The sequence below is a fragment of the Camelina sativa genome, chromosome 15, assembly GCF_030686135.1.
Source record: "Camelina sativa cultivar CO46 ecotype springtype chromosome 15, ASM3068613v1".
NCBI lineage: Eukaryota > Viridiplantae > Streptophyta > Magnoliopsida > Brassicales > Brassicaceae > Camelina > Camelina sativa.
Genome location: NC_141894.1, coordinates 16,925,959 through 16,944,921, shown reverse-complemented (window position 1 = coordinate 16,944,921; position 18,963 = coordinate 16,925,959). Strand labels below are relative to the sequence as shown.

General features: G+C 40.7%; 2 pseudogenes across 1 annotated transcript; both read left to right on the top strand.

Moving 5' to 3' along the window:
* Nucleotides 1–1,979: 1,979 nt before the first annotated feature.
* Nucleotides 1,980–3,343, top strand: LOC104747077 (peptidyl-prolyl cis-trans isomerase FKBP15-1-like; annotated as a pseudogene). Its single transcript, XR_015581653.1, has 6 exons — nt 1,980–2,022; nt 2,143–2,177; nt 2,260–2,298; nt 2,379–2,429; nt 2,719–2,809; nt 2,925–3,343. The product of XR_015581653.1 is annotated as a peptidyl-prolyl cis-trans isomerase FKBP15-1-like (transcript).
* Nucleotides 3,344–17,846: 14,503 nt separating this feature from the next.
* LOC109129118 (putative defensin-like protein 148) lies at nt 17,847–18,698 on the top strand (annotated as a pseudogene).
* The last annotated feature ends 265 nt before the right edge of the window (nt 18,699–18,963 follow it).

Genomic DNA, 18,963 nt, shown 5'->3' with positions numbered 1-18,963 from the left:
TTTCGTGATCAAAACGGATCAGCGCACTCTCAAGCATTTGTTGGAGCAGAGACTTAATACGCCTATTCAGCAGCAATGGTTGCCAAAACTATTGGAGTTTGATTACGAGATTCAGTACAGGCAAGGTAAGGAAAATGTAGTCGCTGATGCTTTGTCTCGTGTGGAGGGGTCAGAGATTTTACACATGGCAATGTCCACTGTTGAGTGTGACCTACTGCGAGACATTCAAGCTGCGTATCTTACGGACAGTGTGGTTCAAGACATTATTAAGCAGTTGAAGCAGGACCCTGAAGCTAAGAAGAATTATTCGTGGAACCAGGACATTCTTAGGCGTAAGAACAAGATTGTCATACCAGCTGATGTTGCTATTAAGAATTCGATATTGGAGTGGCTACATTGTTCTGGGGTCGGTGGTCACTCGGGTCATGAAGTCACTTATCAAAAGGTGAGGAGTTTATTTACTGGAAAGAAATGGTGAAGGACATACAAATGTTTATTCGTGGATGTATTGTCTGCCAGCAATGCAAAAGCGACAACGCAGCGTCGCCTGGTCTTTTACAACTACTACCCATTCCGGAAACGATTTGGAGTGAAGTGTCTATGGATTTCATTGACGGTTTGCCTGATTCTGCAGGTAAGACGGTTATCATGGTGGTGGTGGATCGGCTCAGTAAGGCAGCCCATTTTATCGCATTGTCACACCCTTACAGTGCTCTTTCGGTTGCTCAGGCTTACTTGGATAATGTTTTTAAACTACACGGCTGTCCTACTTCAATTGTGAGTGACAGGGATTCTGTGTTCACAAGAGTTTTGGAAGAAGTTTTTCACTCTGCAAGGGGTCTCTCATAAAATGTCCAGTAAATACCACCCTCAGAGTGATGATCAAACGGAGGTGGTTAACCGATGCCTTGAAACATATTTACGTTGTATGTGCCATGCTCATCCTCACATGTGGTGCAAATGGCTCGCTTTAGCAGAGTATTGGTACAACACCAACTATCACACTTCCACCAATATGACTCCGTTCGAGGCAGTATATGGTCAAGCTCCTCCTGTCCATCTTCCATACTTACCAGGAGAGTGCAAAGTGGCTGTTGTGGCTCGTTCGCTGCAGGAAAGGGAGAATATGCTGAAGTTTCTTAAGTTCCACCTGCTTCGAGCACAACACAGAATGAAACAAGTTGCAGATCAACATCGCACAGAGCGTGATTTCGAAATCGGAGATTATGTGTATGTTAAGCTTCAACCATATCGACAACAATCTGTGGTTTCAAGGGCCAATCAAAATCTCTCTCCCAAGTAATTCGATCCTTACAAGGTCATTGACAAATGTGGAGAGGTTGCCTATAAGCTCGCTCTTCCGTCTTCTTCGCAAATACATCCGGTTTTCCATGTTTCTCAGTTGAAGGTTCTCGTGGGTAAAGTGCTCACCACCACTCAGTTACCAACAGTGATGCACGAGGTCTTTACCAAAGAACCTGAGTTGGTTGTGGAGAGGAAGATGGTGAATCGACAGGGACGTGCAGCTACTAAGTTTCTGGTGAAGTGGGTTGGCGAACCATTAGAGGAAGCTACATGGGAGTTTCTGTTTGATCTCAAGAAGAAGTTTCCTGCATTTGATGCTTAAACCTTGAGGTCAAGGTTTTGTTAGGAGGGGAAGTTGTGATACAGAACCGTACGTGTGGGTGGCACGTGAGAAGAAATCAAATAAAGAATCGGCTTATCTCAAGCGGTACACGTGGAGGGTCGAGATTAAGCGGCTAAGAAGCCATTGAAAGAAACATTAAAACCATGTGATTGTCTTTTTGTTTTTCATCATCGAATCTTATCAAAAAAATTTGTAAAACTCTCTAAAAATATTTTGCTAGGTTTCTCCCAATCTGGGAGCTGGCTTTTCGATTAGTGTTTTATGAATACTCAATCGATTGTTTGGTGATTTCTGGGTGTGTATGTGCGATTGTGAATTTTATTGTATCATTATGTTTGATGATGATGATGAAGATCTTAAGCTTATGCGAAGAAGTTAGGTGATGTGTCAGAGTTGCAGATTGGTGTCAAGGTGACTACTAACGCTCTTTCACGTCTCATTCATTATCGGATCGTAATTTCAACTTCCATGTTTGAATTTGATTATCTGTGTAGGAGTCTGTTCGAATGAAATTGAATTTGATCTAAACGTTATTAGAAGATAACAATGGCCATGATTACGTTTTTTTAACTTCAAATTCAACTGAAATTTATGTTAATTTGCATGATTAGAAAGATGATAATGGTCAAGATTACGTTGTTTTAGTTACAGTATTTAGAAACTAAATGAAGAAATGGGAAATGGACTTGGCCTCTATACTCTTTTGGCTAATGGAGTTTTCTGACCTCAGAAATGTGATCTTCAGGCTCACAAAGGGGATAAGATCAAGGTTCACTATCGGGTAAGTTTTATTTGAAGCTTTTACTAGTTTTGTAACCTTAATGCTGGGAAGGTTCCTTCTTGCTTGCTTTTATAGTATTCTGATTGAGAGAAAAGAGAGAGCCACGAAGGAGTTTTCTTCTTCTTATTGCAACCTTTAAGAATGTTCATGAAACATCAGGGGATGAAAATGTGGAATTACCTTCATTAGTATTTAAGAAAATATTGATATTTGATAGCTTAAGAACAAACAATAATTATGAAATCCGATCTACTTGGCGATTAATGTAGTTCTCTCTTGGCTCTTGCAGGGAAAGTTAACTGATCGAACTGTCTTTGATTCAAGTTTTGAGAGGGGTGACCCTATTGAGTTTGAGCTTGGAACTGGGCAAGTCATCCCAGGTTTGTTTCAATCGCATCGCATCAACTCCATCTGTTTTCCCCTGTTCTTTGTTACATTATTTTTTTTCGATAGACAAAATTGAAGGTAACGGAGTGAATTTGAAATGACTTGCAGGATGGGACCAGGGTTTGTTGTGCGCTTGAAAAGAGAAAGCTGAAAATCCCATCCAAGCTTGGTTATGAAGATAACGGCTCACCACCAAAAATCCCGGCTATGTTATGTTATGTTGCTCGGCTGAACATGGCTATAATTTTGTTCAGTTCCACCCTTTTATCTGATGATGAAGCTAGGGAGAACATTGATACTGAGTTGATCAGTCACGCTAAACTATAAACCAATAATGATGTGTACCGTAACTGCATCAAAACCAAGTCAGATGTTACGAGCCTGTACTTTTTCCACGGACCTAGTAATAGGACCGTTGTAAGCTGCTAAAGCTGCTTAGGAAATAGAGAACGATAAAGCTAAAGCTTCCCTTAACCCTAGTCTCTCTTTGAGAATAAGGTTAATGCTTGGAAGCTGATTCTTATTAATGTTGTAGAGGTCCTTTATATAGATCTCTATAAACCGACATAAGCAAGAACTAAAAGGAAAACTATCAAAATCTTACATATCATAAAAAGTAAACATTAAAACTAAACCTCCTTCGCAATGGGTTTTCTTTTTTGATAGGTGAGTCCATACTTCGTATCATTACTCCCCTCCTCCACTAGGAGCTTGTCCTCAAGCTCCAATGAAGGATATGCTTCCAGAAGCTTCCCTGCGTCTTCCCATGTTGCCTCATCTTCTGCATCAGCCGTCCATATTACCAAAATTTGTCTCTGGCCGCTGCGTATACGAGCTTTAAGGAGCCCCACTGGTTGAGCTGGCACTGAACGGCCATGTAAAACAGGTGGTAGGACCGGAGTATCGGTTGGCAGTTGTCCTTTGTGACCCTTGAGCAGAGAGACATGGAACACATCGTGAATTTTTGAGCCATCCGGAAGTTTCAATCGATAGGACACAGTCCCAACACGAGCCACTATCTGGAAGGGACCATAAAACCTTAGAGAGGGCTTTGTGAAGGCCTTCTTAGCCACAGATAGTTGGCGATATGGTTGGAGCTTGAGCCAAACCCAATCTCCAATACTGAACTCAACAAACCGATGATGTAGATCATCAACAAGCTTCATACGATGTTGAGCTTCCATTAAACTCTCCCTAGCGAGTGCCAGAAACTCATTACGTTGTCCTAAGGCGACATCCAAAGCCTCCACTTGAGTGCTTCCGCCAGTATAATCTAACAACCTAGGAGGATCTCTCCCATAGACTAGACGAAATGGTGTTGCCTTAAGACCAGTGTGGAAGGACGTATTATAGCAGTACTCGACCCATGGATGCCACTCAAGCCATTGTCAGGGTGTATCTCCCGTTAAACATCTTAAGTATATTTCTAATGTTCGATTCACCATTTCGGTCTGACCATCGGACTGAGGATGATAGGCAGTTGTAAAAAATAAATTTGTTCCCATCAGTTTGAACAATTCTCGCCATAACAAACTCCGAAATACCAGATCACGGTCAGTAACAATGGTCTCTGGAATACCGTGTAAGCGGACAATATCACGGAAGAAAACATGGGCGACAGATCCTGCTGTATATAGGTGACTTAATGCAATGAAATGAGCATATTTCGAAAAGCGATCTACCACCACCAAAATCACCGTTTTCCCAGAAACTTTAGGAAGAGCTTCAACGAAATCCATTGAGATATCTGACCAAACCTGAGTCGGAACAGGAAGCGGTTGGAGCAGCCCACTCGATTTCAATGTCTCCCATTTATTATGTTGACAAACTTGACAACCCCGAACAAACTCCTGAACTGTCTTCTTCCACCCTTTCCAGTAGAAATCTCGCTGTATTCTATCCATAGTTTTCTGTACTCCTTCATGGCCAAAACTATGAAAGCCTGAAACCACTTCACCTACCAAATCCGAGCCAGAAGAGAGATACACTCGACCCTTATAGAATATTAACCCATCTTTAACCGCCCAATCCTTTGTCAGTTCTCCACAGATAACCTTATCCCGCAATGTAGCGAGCTCCGCTTCTCTCTCCACTTCACCCCGCAATAGTCCAAAAATACTTGTGTCAGGTCCTTTAACTGCGTACACCTCACATTTACCTGCCTGCTCTTCCTCATCACGTCGAGATAATGCATCAGCTGCCTGGTTGTGTTTTCCTGCCTGAAACTCGACACCAAAATCGAATCCAAGTAACTTACTAATCCAATGAGTCTGCGGAGATGTAGAAAGGCGTTGTTCCAACAAAAATTTTAAACTATAATGGTCTGTGCGAATAAAAAACCGACGGCCCCATAAGTAAGACCTCCAATGAATCACCGCTTTAGCTAAACCAATAAGTTCTATTTTGTATGATGCAAGTTTATGATGACAGGCTGCTAATTGCCGACTAAAAAATGCAATAGGGTGATCTCGTTGATGAAGAACCGCTCCAATGCCACTGCCCGAAGCATCACACTCCACAACAAACTCTTGTGAAAAATTGGGCAAGGCTAAAACAGGAGCTTCAGACAAGGCTTTATTTAACGATACAAATGCTACTTCAGCTGCCTCATTCCAAAGAAACCCCGTTTTCTTAAGAAGTTGTGTAAAAGGAGTAGCCAATGCACCATAGCCTTTAATAAATTTTCGGTAATACCCTGACAACCCGAGAAACCCACGAACAGCTATTATTGTCAGCGGTCTTGGCCACTCCTTCACTTCAATTATCTTGGACTCATCCACACGAACTTCACCACTGGAAATTACATGACCAAGGTATCCCACTTCCTCTCTCCCAAACGAACACTTGGAATGTTTGAGGAACAGCTTATGAGCTTGTAGAAGCTCAAAAACCTCTCGTATATGGAGCAGATGTTGGTCCCAAGTGGCACAATATATTAAAATATCATCGAAGAAGACAAGCAAAAATTTCCGTAACATACCTTGAAAAACCGCATTCATGAGGCTCTGGAACGTAGAAGGTGCATTCGAGAGACCAAAGGGCATTACTAAAAATTCATAATGGCCGTGATGCGTTCTAAATGCCGTCTTTTCAATGTCTTCATCACACATTCGCACTTGATGATAACCAGACGTAAGGTCGAGCTTGGTAAAATAACGTGCCCCATGTAACTCGTCAAGGAGTTCCTCAACCACCGGAATTGGAATTTATCCTTGACTGTGACCTTGTTAAGTTCACGAAAATCAATACAGAACCGCCAGGTTTTGTCAACCTTCTTTACTAACAAAACCGGAGAAGAGAAAGGCGAAGAACTAGGTCGTATAATGCCATGTTGCAACATTTCTGAACATTGTCTTTCAATCTCATCTTTTAAGAGATGAGGGTAGCGATATGGTCTAACCGCCATAGGGTTTGCTCCTTGAATGAGCCGAATACGATGATCACAAGGTTGTTGGGGTGGCAGTTTGGTTGGTTTATCGAATAACTCCTCAAACTCCACTAACAACTTGCCAAGTGATTCAGAAGAAACCTGCGTCATCATTGCCTTCATAGTTAGGCTGCAAACTGATTCATGTTGAGCGATAGGAACTACAACCTTCTCCCCTGTAATAAAAATTTCCTCCTCATTATCGAACCAATCCTCAAGTGTGTCATTCTGAATGGTGTGTAAATTAGCACCGTGTTCCTTCCTATCCTCAGCCTCTCCATGCCATTTTATCAAAGTATCTTCATGAGCAAACTCAATAGTTCGTGCTGGACCATCCCATATCGCACGTCCTAAGGCATTCAACCAGCAAATCCTGAGAACGACATCAAACCCACTTAACGAAATCACAAAACAGTCTACTTTGAACTTGTGTCCTTGTACCATCATTGGAAGATCCTTGCACAACCCGTTGATTACACACTTGCCACCATCGGCGAGAGAAACGAACTTTCTTGGTCGTCGTCGTATTGGTATTCCCAACTTCTCCGCTACATTACTCTTAATAAAATTGTGAATACTCCCTGTGTCCAACAATGTCCATTCTGTTCCAGTTGCAATGTCTACTTTTACTTGAAAAGTGCTCTCGGTTTGTTCTCCTTTCATGGCATTGAGGGAAAGATTGATATCCTCATCGTCAAAGGGCTCATCATCCCTATTCTCGCCTTCTAGGAGGGGTCTAATATAAAATAAAACTGCCTTACAAGCATGGCCAGGGCCATACAACTCATCACAATTGAAACACAATACCTTTGCTCTTCTTTGAGCCATCTCAGGTTTTGTTAATTTTTTCCAAACTGCCCCTTGTTAATTTTGTTTCTACTCTGATGGTCCCAGGTGAGAAGCTCCTCCATTTTTTACCACTTGGGTTCCTCGATATCCGATTGAAGTTGGTCGTGGGGTTGGGGCTGAATATCGTGTGGTTGGGGCTATGTGTCCTCCAAAGGTACGAACTCGTATGTCATTCTCAATTTTATACTCATTGTCCCTTGCATACTCCATTGCTTCAAATATTGTCTCGGGCCTCAAATACTCCACTTCTTTTCTCAAAGAATCCGTTAAATCCACACAGAACTGCCATAACTGCTGATCACCTGATAGCTTTGTTTGCCTTACCAAACATTCCTCTAACTGCTCACAATACTCATCTACTGTTCCTGTGTGTCGAAGGTTACTTAGCTCACCCATAGGATTCACTACATCGGCTCTGCCAAATCTACTTTTGCAGATTTTCTTAAACTCTCTCCAACCCAGTCGATGTGTAATTAACCTTCGCAAATTGGTATACCAATAATGTGCCTTATCCGTCAACACAAAGGTTGCTTGACGCACTTTCGCATCATCGTTGTATACTCCTTGATCCTCAAAGTAGTCTTCACACTTCTGCAGCCACTCGACAACATTCGTTGACCCATCATATCCCGGAAATTCCATCTTAGACGGTGGAACCATGATTCTCTCAGCCTCCCTTCCTCCACTCTCTCTTCCTTCGACTCCACTTTTCCAACCAGCTCCTTCGTCATGTGGGTCGCTCGCTCCTCTTGTGGAAGTTCCCCAATGGGCCTCACCGACCATTCTCCACCTCCATCTTGCAATCAGTGTCCCTGTTCTCTCCCCATAGAGCATTGTGCCCAAGGTCCACTAGAGGAAATGCCTTTACCCTCTCTGCCGTTGGTCTGGATATTTTTTCCTGCCTTAGACACCGATGACGAGTCTTTTTCAACCTCTTCTGCTTCCACTCCCACCACCGAGGCCAAAAAACGAATTTTACCCAAGACCTCTTGCTTATTTGCTTTCATAACCTCCCTGATATGGGTTTGCTCTTCACGAACCTCTTCCATCCTAGACTTATTCTGCTCTCGCTCCTCCTGTTGGTCCACCCTTATGGACTCAAGGGCGGCTTGGTGTGAGTTTGAAGTCTGGCAAAGTTCACCCAGGTCAGCTTGCAGATGTTCGAACATCTTCTTAACTTTCTCAAATTGTGATGTGGTCATCGCCCCTTCTCCCATTGAACCGGCTTGCTCTGATACCAAGATGTTACGAGCATGTACTTTTCCCACGGACCTAGTAACGGGACCCATTGTAAGTTGCTAAAGCTGCTTAGGAAATAGAGAACGATAAAGCGAAAGCTTCCCTTAACCCTAGTCTCTCTTTGAGAATAAGGTTAATGCTTGGAAGTTGATTCTTATTAATGTTGTAGAGATCCTTTATATAGATCTCTATAAACCGACATAAGCAAGAACTAAAAGGAAAACTATCAAAACCTTACATATCATAAAAAGTAAACATTAAAACTAAACCTCCTTCGCAATGGGCTTTCTTCTTTGATAGGTGAGTCCATAGTTCGTATCACAGATACTGAGAATTGGTAACTTGTGTACATTTTTGACCCTAGCTACATTTTGTTAAGATATTGCTGTTCCATGAAAAAAATGTGACTGAATGGTGAATTGCAGGTGGGGCGACACTGATATTCGACATTGAGCTTGTTGCTGTGAACGGGGAACCAGCCAGCAAAGGAAAAACAAAGAATGAGCTTTGACAACTTGGCCAGAATAGAAGTTAATTTTAATTGGCAAATTAATGTATATTGCTATTTTTGGATATGACAATTTAGTAACAACATGTACAATCTTCCAATTTAGTTCATAAACCGTGTCCATTTTTCTTTATACAAGGGTTTCTTTCTGCATCTTCAATATGTTGTATGTAGAGGCAGGAGAAATCTCTAATCACAGACATGTGTAAAGTAAGGTGCAACCCAACTAATTTTTGTTACAGCGATCCTCGTTGAATGAAGAAGATATCAAATCTTCCAAGGTGCTCTGTAGAACTCCGTTGACATCTCTGAGAAGCGTCCAATTCACTTGAATAAAAATGGAACACTTTATCCAAATGTTCCAAGGTGCTTTGCAAAGAAGTCTCCTGGTGGTCAAGCAAAAGTAGCAGCAAGGGAAAGAGAATTGGTCATGATGATAGGTTTTAGGGTTTATTTGGTGATAGTCAATCTCCACAACAACAAAACGCTATGTTAAATTTCTAGAAACTCATATATAGCAATAACATTAAAAACACTATTTTGCACTGCTATTAATACCTCATTTTCTGTAGTGATTTGTCACGGATTCATATTTTTGTTTGAAAGGATTGCAAAAAGTTGCATATATGTTACGTATTTACAACTTTATACCAATAATCATCCCTACTATTAATTGAAAAGACTTTATAAAACTAACTTTTGTTTTGTAAGAAATTACAAGGGTATGTTATTAGTGTTATGACCATTTTAATATTTCGCCATAAGAATACAAATGTCATTTACTCTCACACCAAAACGGATAAACACGCGGGTCGTAATAACCCGGTAATCTAACCCGGTTTTATGTTATAATCTCAATCGTTCATTGTTTAACATCTTATAAAATCTTGACCCTATATTTTCTGATCCTTTTAATAATAGCCGCTTATCACTCCTTCAAATATAAACAAAGAAATGAAACTCTTTGGCGGATCCTCTCTTCCTCTCTCTCTCTCTCTCTCTCTCTCTCGATAGGATGACGTGATTCTTGGATTGAGCTTCACCACGAAGAATTGAAGAAGCCGATGCAAAGTAGTACATATAGATATTGTCCTCTTCGGCAATAAGCAAGATCAGTTTTCTCTCCTAATCTCTTCTATTTGAATGAATTTGAAAACAATTGCGAGATCTGTTTCTATTATGGATTGTTGATGAGTAATTCCTATCATATATATGGCTTTCTCAATATTGATACCGCAGATCAGATGCTTTGATGTCCCAGTAAAGAGGCAGTGCCTGTGAAAAAGAGAGGTGAAGATAGTAGAAAAGAGATCTGAGATGATTTGGTGATCAATTTGAGGAAGAAGAAGAGATCGACTTCGAACATGAGTCCAGCCTTTAGCCTAAATACGCTTCTGAAAATCTCTCCTTCTTCTATCTCACTTAATTTGATATGTTTGTTTCAGTTTTTTGTATTTTTCACGGCCAACAATTTTCTTAATCACACACTGAAATGTTTTCGTATGCAATGGGTTTCTCAAATTCTTCTTGCCTAAATTTTGGGTTTTAGGTGATTTACAAAAGTCTTGATTTCATGATCACACTTTGCCTTTACATGCACTGCAACACAAAAGAGATGCATATGTATTTACAGAAATACTTAGATAGATAATCCTCCTATCTACTGGGCTATACACACAAGTAATAAGATCTGCACATGCCACAATCAACAAGCAACAAACAAACTAGGAAATATGCAAAGGAAACACAACATCAGCCGCCAGCTGAGAAAGGTGTCGACTGACACCAAAAGGTGTCAACCGACACTAGCCACCTAGTTTTGACAGATACCCAACACATGCTCGACATTCCCGAAAATCCTAGCAGTGTCGATCGACACCTCCATATGGTGTCGACTGACACTCACCAAAGCCTTTGTGCCATCCTCGGCTTGGTGTCAACTGACACGGATGTTTAACATCGTTATCCAGCTTTGAATTCTGCCTCCAACCGCACCAAGCTCAGCCAAGGTTCCTGCAAATGTCTCACCAAGCAATATAATGAATGAAATCACACAGACAAGCAAGGAATCAATCCACAACTCAGAGAAAACACTAAAACGAGAGATCTCGGCTTAGATCATCCATGGTCATGCACTCACCCTTAGAATAGGAAGATTTTGATCCTGAAACGACGAAGCTAGCACCACAACAACATTCCCCACACGTCCTTAGCCTTTCCAGGAAGAAATCTCACCAATAGACATAGAGAACCTCTAGAAACCTCAAAAACACTTACATGAACTATTCTCTCTTCTTTTGTCTCTGAAAAGTGTCGAAACTGGCTAAAGACTTAGGAAGTTGAGATTTTCCCTAATAAACTCGAGTCTTAGGGTTTTCCTAAACCAAAAACACAAACCGGGGATCAAAAGCTGAACTGAACAACCGCAAACATAAGGTGTCGATTGACACCCACCACTCGTGTCGATCGATACCCTTACCAGTAAACCACAACCAGTTCACAAGTGTTACAAAGGGTAACCCGCTAATTAAGTGGACTTAAAAGTTCATTGAAAACAACTCGTCAACATGAAATTTCTGTCAATCAATGTAAACATATAAAGTTATTTTTTATGAATATTTTTCAATTAATATACAAGAAATGTTTTTTAAAATTGTCTATTTTGATTTTATTATAAAATAATTTAATAATATTAAAGAAATTTTGTAATAAATTTTCTCACGATTTTGCAGGGACTCAATGATACGTACGAGGCCCAACATCCACCTACCATTTATCAGTATAGCAGGAGAAACAAGGCCCAAATGTTGTCCAATAAGTGAAGAGCAAGGAAGGATCCAGAAAGTCATGAGGTGTCCTGGTTTGACTGAAAGGATAAGGTTTAGGCATCTCTAACCTTAATTAAGTAGTGAGTCACCAGTATTAGCTGGCATTATCCAGTGTATCCAGCCATAACGGTTAATAGGTATGAACAAGACAAAGTAGTATAAAGAGTGGGGTGAGGGTGAGTAAATAATCATCGAGAATCTGGGTTAAGTTTGTAAGGGGGAGGGAGAGGATCTGTAAGTTCTCTCAGGCTGTATTTCGTTTTATCATTAATAAAGAGTATTGTTCTTCATTCATCTTTCTTGTTAATAGTTTACATTGACAAGCTTAACAAATTTGGTATCAGAGCATTCGATCTTGGGAACCTGCGCTAAGCTATGCCACCCAAAAAATGGAGGAACTAGAGAAACTAATGAATAATCTGCAAAAAGATGTCCAAAATATTACCGACCTGGAGGAACACATCAAGGACATTAAGAAGCAACTCAAAAAACTTGACGTCATGGAGAAGCAAATGGGGAAGTTGGATATCCTCGAGCTGCTCCAAAAGCGCTTGATGGGGGAGGAACGATGGTCGTGGGTGACAAAGGATCCACCTTCAGATGCAACGACCAATCCAGCGGATGTGATCCAGCGACTGTTCACTCCTAGTGTGGTACCAGCAACTGTTCTGACGCAGACGCAGAATGAGGCACCAGAAACAAAGGAACCGCTAACGCAAAAAATAGAGATTCCTCTGTTCAATGGCGAGAACGCGAAAGGCTGGGTGCAACGAGTGGAGCAGTACTTTGAGATGGAAGATTTCTCGAAGGAGGAGATTCTCAAGGCAGTTTGTATTTGCTTTGATGGTGATGCTTTGACATGGTATCGATGGAAAGAGATCGTAATCCATTCTTGGGGTGGGAGCAGATGGTTTTGGAGAACTTTTCTCTGGCCCACGATTTGTGTGCAAGGGAAAGGCTATTATTTTTCGGTCAAGATGAGTCCACCGGAGAGTATTGCAAGGACTTTATCGCTCTAGTGTCCAATGCTCCGGAGGTAACAGAGAAGGTGCTAGAGTTGGTGTTCATAATTGGGCTGAAGCTTAAGATACGAGCTGGAGTTAAGATGTTCGAACCCCGGGGTTTAAAAAAACTGATGAGTCTCTCCAGAAAGGTGAAGGAATGGTCAGGCGAACCATTACTAGAGTCGTTGTCGGATGGTGGGGGAAGGACGATGCCACGGTTAGGAGGAGAGTGAGTGGTCACGTGTGGTAGTCAACAACCACATGGAATTCAACCAAATAACAGAGGGGTATTATCATCCATCCACAAGTCAAGCAATTTATCCGACAAACAAACGTCGTCGTATCAACAAAATGGAAACTCAAATGGATCTCAAGCTAAACCTAACCAGAGCTGACGACTACCTTACCGTAGATTGGTGGATGTTGAGGCTAATGAACGGAAGGCGTAGGGACTCTATTTCCAGTGTGACAAATGATTTCACGCTGGCCACATGTGTCGCCTGAAGGAGCTTCAAGTGATGGTAGTATGCGAAGAGGTACGGGATGGAGAATGTTTCTATGATGTCGAGGAAGAAACAACAGATGTCGAGGAAGAAACAACAGACGTCGTGACTAGTGAGGTTGTTGAATGGGCTGTTCTCTCCTTGGGATTAGCCGCTGGAATCTCGTCTCCTCGTACAATGAAGCTCAGTGGACTGATTTGGAATGAGGTCACAATCCTAATCGACAGCAGAGGGTCACACAACTTTCTATCAAACGCCAAGGTCCACCAGCTGGGAATCACTCCTTGGGGCACTCAGGGGTACGTCGTCCGAATGGAAACATGTATCACTATTCACGGTACCGGAATCTGTCAAGAAGTGATTCTGGAGCTTCCGGATTACATCTTGGTTACCAGCTTTCTTCCACTCGACCTAGGAGGAGTCGATGTCATATTGGGGATGCAGTGGCTAGAAACGCTGGGAGAGATGAGAGTGAATTGGAAAGAGTAGGTGATGAAGTTTCTGGTGGGCGATAAGTTGGTGACAGTTTGCGGGGCTCATAGTCTTACTAATACTGCCATCTCCCTCAAAGCCTTGTGGAGAATACTCAGACAAGAAGGAGAAGGATTGTTAGTGGAGTGTAGCAGGTTACAAGGCGAAGGAGTGGAGAAGAAATTATCACGCCCTGATGAGTTCTCTCATCTGGTGAAGGAATTTGCGGGACTGCTTGAAGAGCAAAAAGGGATTACCAAAATCCAGGGAAAAGGAACATGTGATCCTGCTTAAATCGGATGCAGAACCTGTTAATGTTCGCCCTTTCCACTATCCTCATGCCCGAAAAGAAGAAATAAATAAACAAATAACAACCATACTCACTGCATAAATAATTTAAGAAAGTGGAAGTCCATTCTCCAGTCATGTTCTCCTGGTAAATAAAAAAGATGGCAGCTGGAGGTTTTGCGTGGACTACAAGGCCCTCAATATAGCAACGGTACCAGATAGCTATCTGTAACGCCCCCGAACCGCTCTATGACCACAAAGGTCATCGGGCAGCCACGAGATGCCACTTGCAGAACTGCACCGAGGTGATCCGGCTGAGGGACGGAAGCTGCAGACTTCCCGACCGGTCCTCCCTAGCACAATCCCACCCGCTACCGAGGTTACTTAGGCTTTTCAACCCTCGCGGCCTGGTGCGTTGTGTTGGCCCGGACAAGGCCGAGTATCATTTGCAACTTGCCATGCTTTCCTGAAAACCGAATATATCACTTCAATAAAATATTTCCTCGAAAATAAATCATCAAAGTAATATGCATAGATAGTTGGAAAACTTTACTCTTAGTCGTTTAAGAAAATATAGGGTTTTACAAGAAACGCAAGAAAACCCTATCCGGTACCCTAACGTTTGCTCCGGCTCTAGACTCACTTAGGCTTTCCTGCAAGGCCAAAACGAAGAGACATGAGTAATCCAGGATTACTCAGTGAGTCTGGGTACCCCTTTCTATCCTAAACAGGATACTACTCTTCCCAAGCCGACTACCCCGGCAACCAAAGAAAGCAAGCAAGCCACAAAGCTAGCGATAACATCAAAGCAACACAGCTGGAAGCTTTAGCGGAAGCAAAACAAACCACAACCAAGCGAGGCAGATTCGATCACTACGAACCAACTCGGAAGATCTCGACTCGCTACTCACCATGCAAGACGACTAAAGAACGCTTTAGACTCTTACTTAGACCCACTTGCTAAGACGTCTAGTATACTTGAAATACCGTAGACTCTTAGACCACACGCAACACGCAACATGCAACATGCAAAGACGACTAGACATAGACAAGGAACACTTGAATACTCTAGACTCTTTACACCTAGGGCCCTTCGATACCCTGTTCCATTCCAACACCTGCTCCATGCCGAGACCACACAGGTCACCAGCATGAGCCCATACACACTTAAGCCACATTGTCATGCAGCAGTCACGCCGGTAGCTAGCCAGCCGTGACAGTATCCCCGCGCGAGTGGTCTTCGGGAACTCACGCGTGACACTAATAATTGGAACAGCGGATCGATACCTTACTAGCTAAGACTCAAGAAGCAAGTTCAAGAGACTAAGCTACCACCACACACATACCATCCTCAATTCAAGCCGTGATATACCAAGCACACCAGCTTTATATCACGCAAGAAAACTAACATAGAATAATCAACAAGAAGCAAGAAAGTAAATCAAGCAACTTTAAGATTATTCTACATGCATGCACCCTTCATGCTTAAACCATTCAAACCCACTTCTCGCATGTAGATTCAGTCGCTTTAACCACTTACAACCCTTATATCCAACTCACGCATGCGATCAATCTCAACCAAATTTTATGCATTAACATGCAATCCACTTTACTTCCCAATTCATGCATGAACCCGATTTTAAGCAAAGCTTAATATTTTCAAATCCCTCTAGGTTCGATCATGCATGTAACTCTTAAACCACCTTTTAAGAGTTTAATTTACCCAATCTCTTCTTTAACCGCACGTCAAGTGAATCCCCCATATTCACCGTGCACATCAACTTATTCTCGCATGCATGCAATATCCTTTAACCGCAACAAAAGAAGCGACTCTACATGCTTACCACAGACTCACCTTTACGCGTCAATGATTTCCCTCGGACTTCAATGCACCTCACGATCAGACAGCTTCTCCTCTTGATCACCTCGATCCACAACCAACTCCTTGACACCAACGCCTCTCCTTCGATCTCTCTCTCGATCGTTCTCGACCTCTTTCTCAACAATCACGTTGACACAATGTCGATGATTTCTTTCTCTCTCTCGATGATCTCTTCTTATTTCTCTCTCGAAATAACTTAAGAGCTTTTGGGTGTTTTTGTGCTAAACACCCAAATGAAATCGTTTGCCGTGTATTTATAGGCAAAATTTCGAGGCTTCTTCCTTAATGCCCTTCGACAAGTGTCACCTACACCCCTTGCATGTGCTGCGTGAATCCCACCTCCAATGGGAGCTCGCCATTAATCCACTAATCCCCCTTGTATTAGTGCATGTAAACTCCTCCATTAATGCATGTAAAGCTTCTTATTAGTGCATGTCACTTAATCAAGGCTTAACCTTAGCTCTCAGCCAATAGGACTCTGCCAAATCCTCTTAATCAGCTTGATTAAGTTAATCCTCCCACTATCTCCATAATCTCCTTAATTTTTTAATCCTTCCACTAACTCCACCTTAAATAAAATAATCTTCCCACTTTCCTTACTTCTCAATGGTCAGAATTTTGAGAAAAAGAATTTTCTCCCCAAATACTCGATCCTTTGTCCGTCACCTTCGACTACGCGTATCGGACATCTCGACACTCTTTCTCGGGTCATCGGCAAAATTTCTCGGGCTCTCGACAATTTTCTCGAGTACTCGGCAACTCCTTCAATCCTCGATAAATTTTCTCGAGTACTCGGCATCTCCCTCGATCCTCGACACATTTTCTCGAGTACTCGGCAACTCCTTCGATCCTCGACAAATTTTTCTCGACCAACTTTCCTCGACCTTCTTGGCCCATTTTCTGACTCCTGATCGGTCTTAGGGTCTCGGTCGTACATCCGGTTACTCCGGTCTTTGGCTCGGCCATTGTCCAACTTACTAATATTTTCTCGGGCTTCTCTCGACCATTCCCTTTTGTTTTCCTTCCTCTTCTTTCTTTCGTCTTTTCCGGGCCATTTCTCCGATCTTTCATTTTAAGATTTCTACTCTTGGTGAGGGTCAGTACACTATCCCATCCCAATGATTGACTAGCTCCTGGATGAGCTACAAGGAGCTTACATCTTCTCCAAACTCGATTCAAGGTCAGGGTATGACCAGATCTTAGTGAAAGCAGAGGATGTTCACAAGACAGCATTTTGTTCCCACGATGGCCACTAAGAATTCTTGGTAATGCCATTTGAATTGACCAATGCACCAGCTACTTTTCAATCCCTGATGAACGATATATTCAGACCCTTCCTGAGGCGATTTGTGCTATTCCTATTCGATGACATCCTAGTCTATAGCAAGACCATTACAGAGCATCAGGAATACCACAGAACTGCATTGCAGGTACTCCAACAACACCAATTGTTTGCTAACCACAAGAAATGTCAGTTTGTTAGCCGACAGATAAAGTACTTGGGACATGTAATATCAATAAATAAATAAGCCATTATCAATTGTTGAGAATATTTATCTATTTATTTTTTTTAATTTTGTTTATCTAAATATTTATAATTAATAAATTTTAATATTATCCTCTTAATTTATTTTAAGAATAATTTTACATTTTTGAAATAATACAAATTATAATTTTACAGTTTAGAGGTTTAAAACGAATCTATCTTTTAAGATATTCTTGAATTCATATGTGTAAATAAAGGAACAAATTCATATAAAAAAATAAGAGAGTTTAACGCTTTAACCTATCATATAAGAAAAGAAGAAAAAAAAAAAACGAGTTAAAATAGATCTTTTAATTCGGAGTATGAAGTGGTACATGCCTTAATTTAGACGTGTTTAAATGGGAGCGAGGTACATCAATTTGTTATACTGTGTATATATATATATATATATATATATATCAATTTGTCAATTTTTTTGTTTACATATAACTACAATTTTTTTTTTCTAAGGTTCAAATCACTATCAATTTTTTTTATTATCTAAGATGAGTAAATCCTTTCAACCTCATTCACCGTTCTTATTTTCATCACAGTTCTTGTACTAGGTTTGTATTAACATTTAGTATTGTCCAATATTACATACATACAGTATTATATTAATGTATCAAATATTGTTTATTCTACAATTCAGTTATATCGAGTTCAGTTTTTTTATGCACAATACGTATTAGACCTGACTAGAAAATGAGTTCAAAATTGTTTGTGACCACCTAAAGATACTTTGAAATTTCTTCACATTTTGGTTAATTTCTTAGTTTATAAATTGGGTTCAATGGTCTTAAGATATTATGAAGATTGTTGTTATATCAATTGATTAAACATATTTCCATTGCTTTTAACAATTTTTTTTTTCCGTTTTCGCTGCATAGATAAGTGTCTCTATATAGTTCTATATGATCCATTCAAATTATTTTAATATAATAATTATTTGTAACTACATTTTTATGAATGGATATACCTAAATTTCTTTGAAACATCTATCTTTCCTATAAGAAGATAAAATAATACTTTTTCATTTTGTATACATAAACTAAAATGTATATTCCAAACGTATTATTATAACAGGAGTGGTTGGAAATGTGGAGCAAAAAAGCCAACGTAAGTGTTGGAGCATTGTAAACAAAGACCGCTGTGTAGTGAAGGAGTGCAAGTCTCTGTGTTTGAAGAAACATCCAAAAGGAAGATCTATATGCATACCTTCAGCCCCTGGAAAACATTTTCAATGTAACTGTCGTCATCCTTGCCTTTAACTGCGCCTATTTTCTTCTAAATAAATAACAAATCACAAATACTGTAAAGAGTAAAGACATGTTTTAGAACATGTGATTTTGCTAAGATATGCTTTTATATATCCACACGAGAACATAAGTTTAATTATGTTTGGTTCGTTAACTACTTGTATCATCCTTTTGCTGTTTAATGAAATAGTAATGAGATGTTAAAGTATTAAAGAAACAAAAAACACCTTAATTATGTTTCTAATCTCAAAAGTATTATACCCGACCTCACTACACACTATAATATATTTATAGTTCCTCTGACTTTTTTTGTTTGTCATTCTAGAATAAAAAATTTATTTCCAATACTTGTCGTTTTAGATTT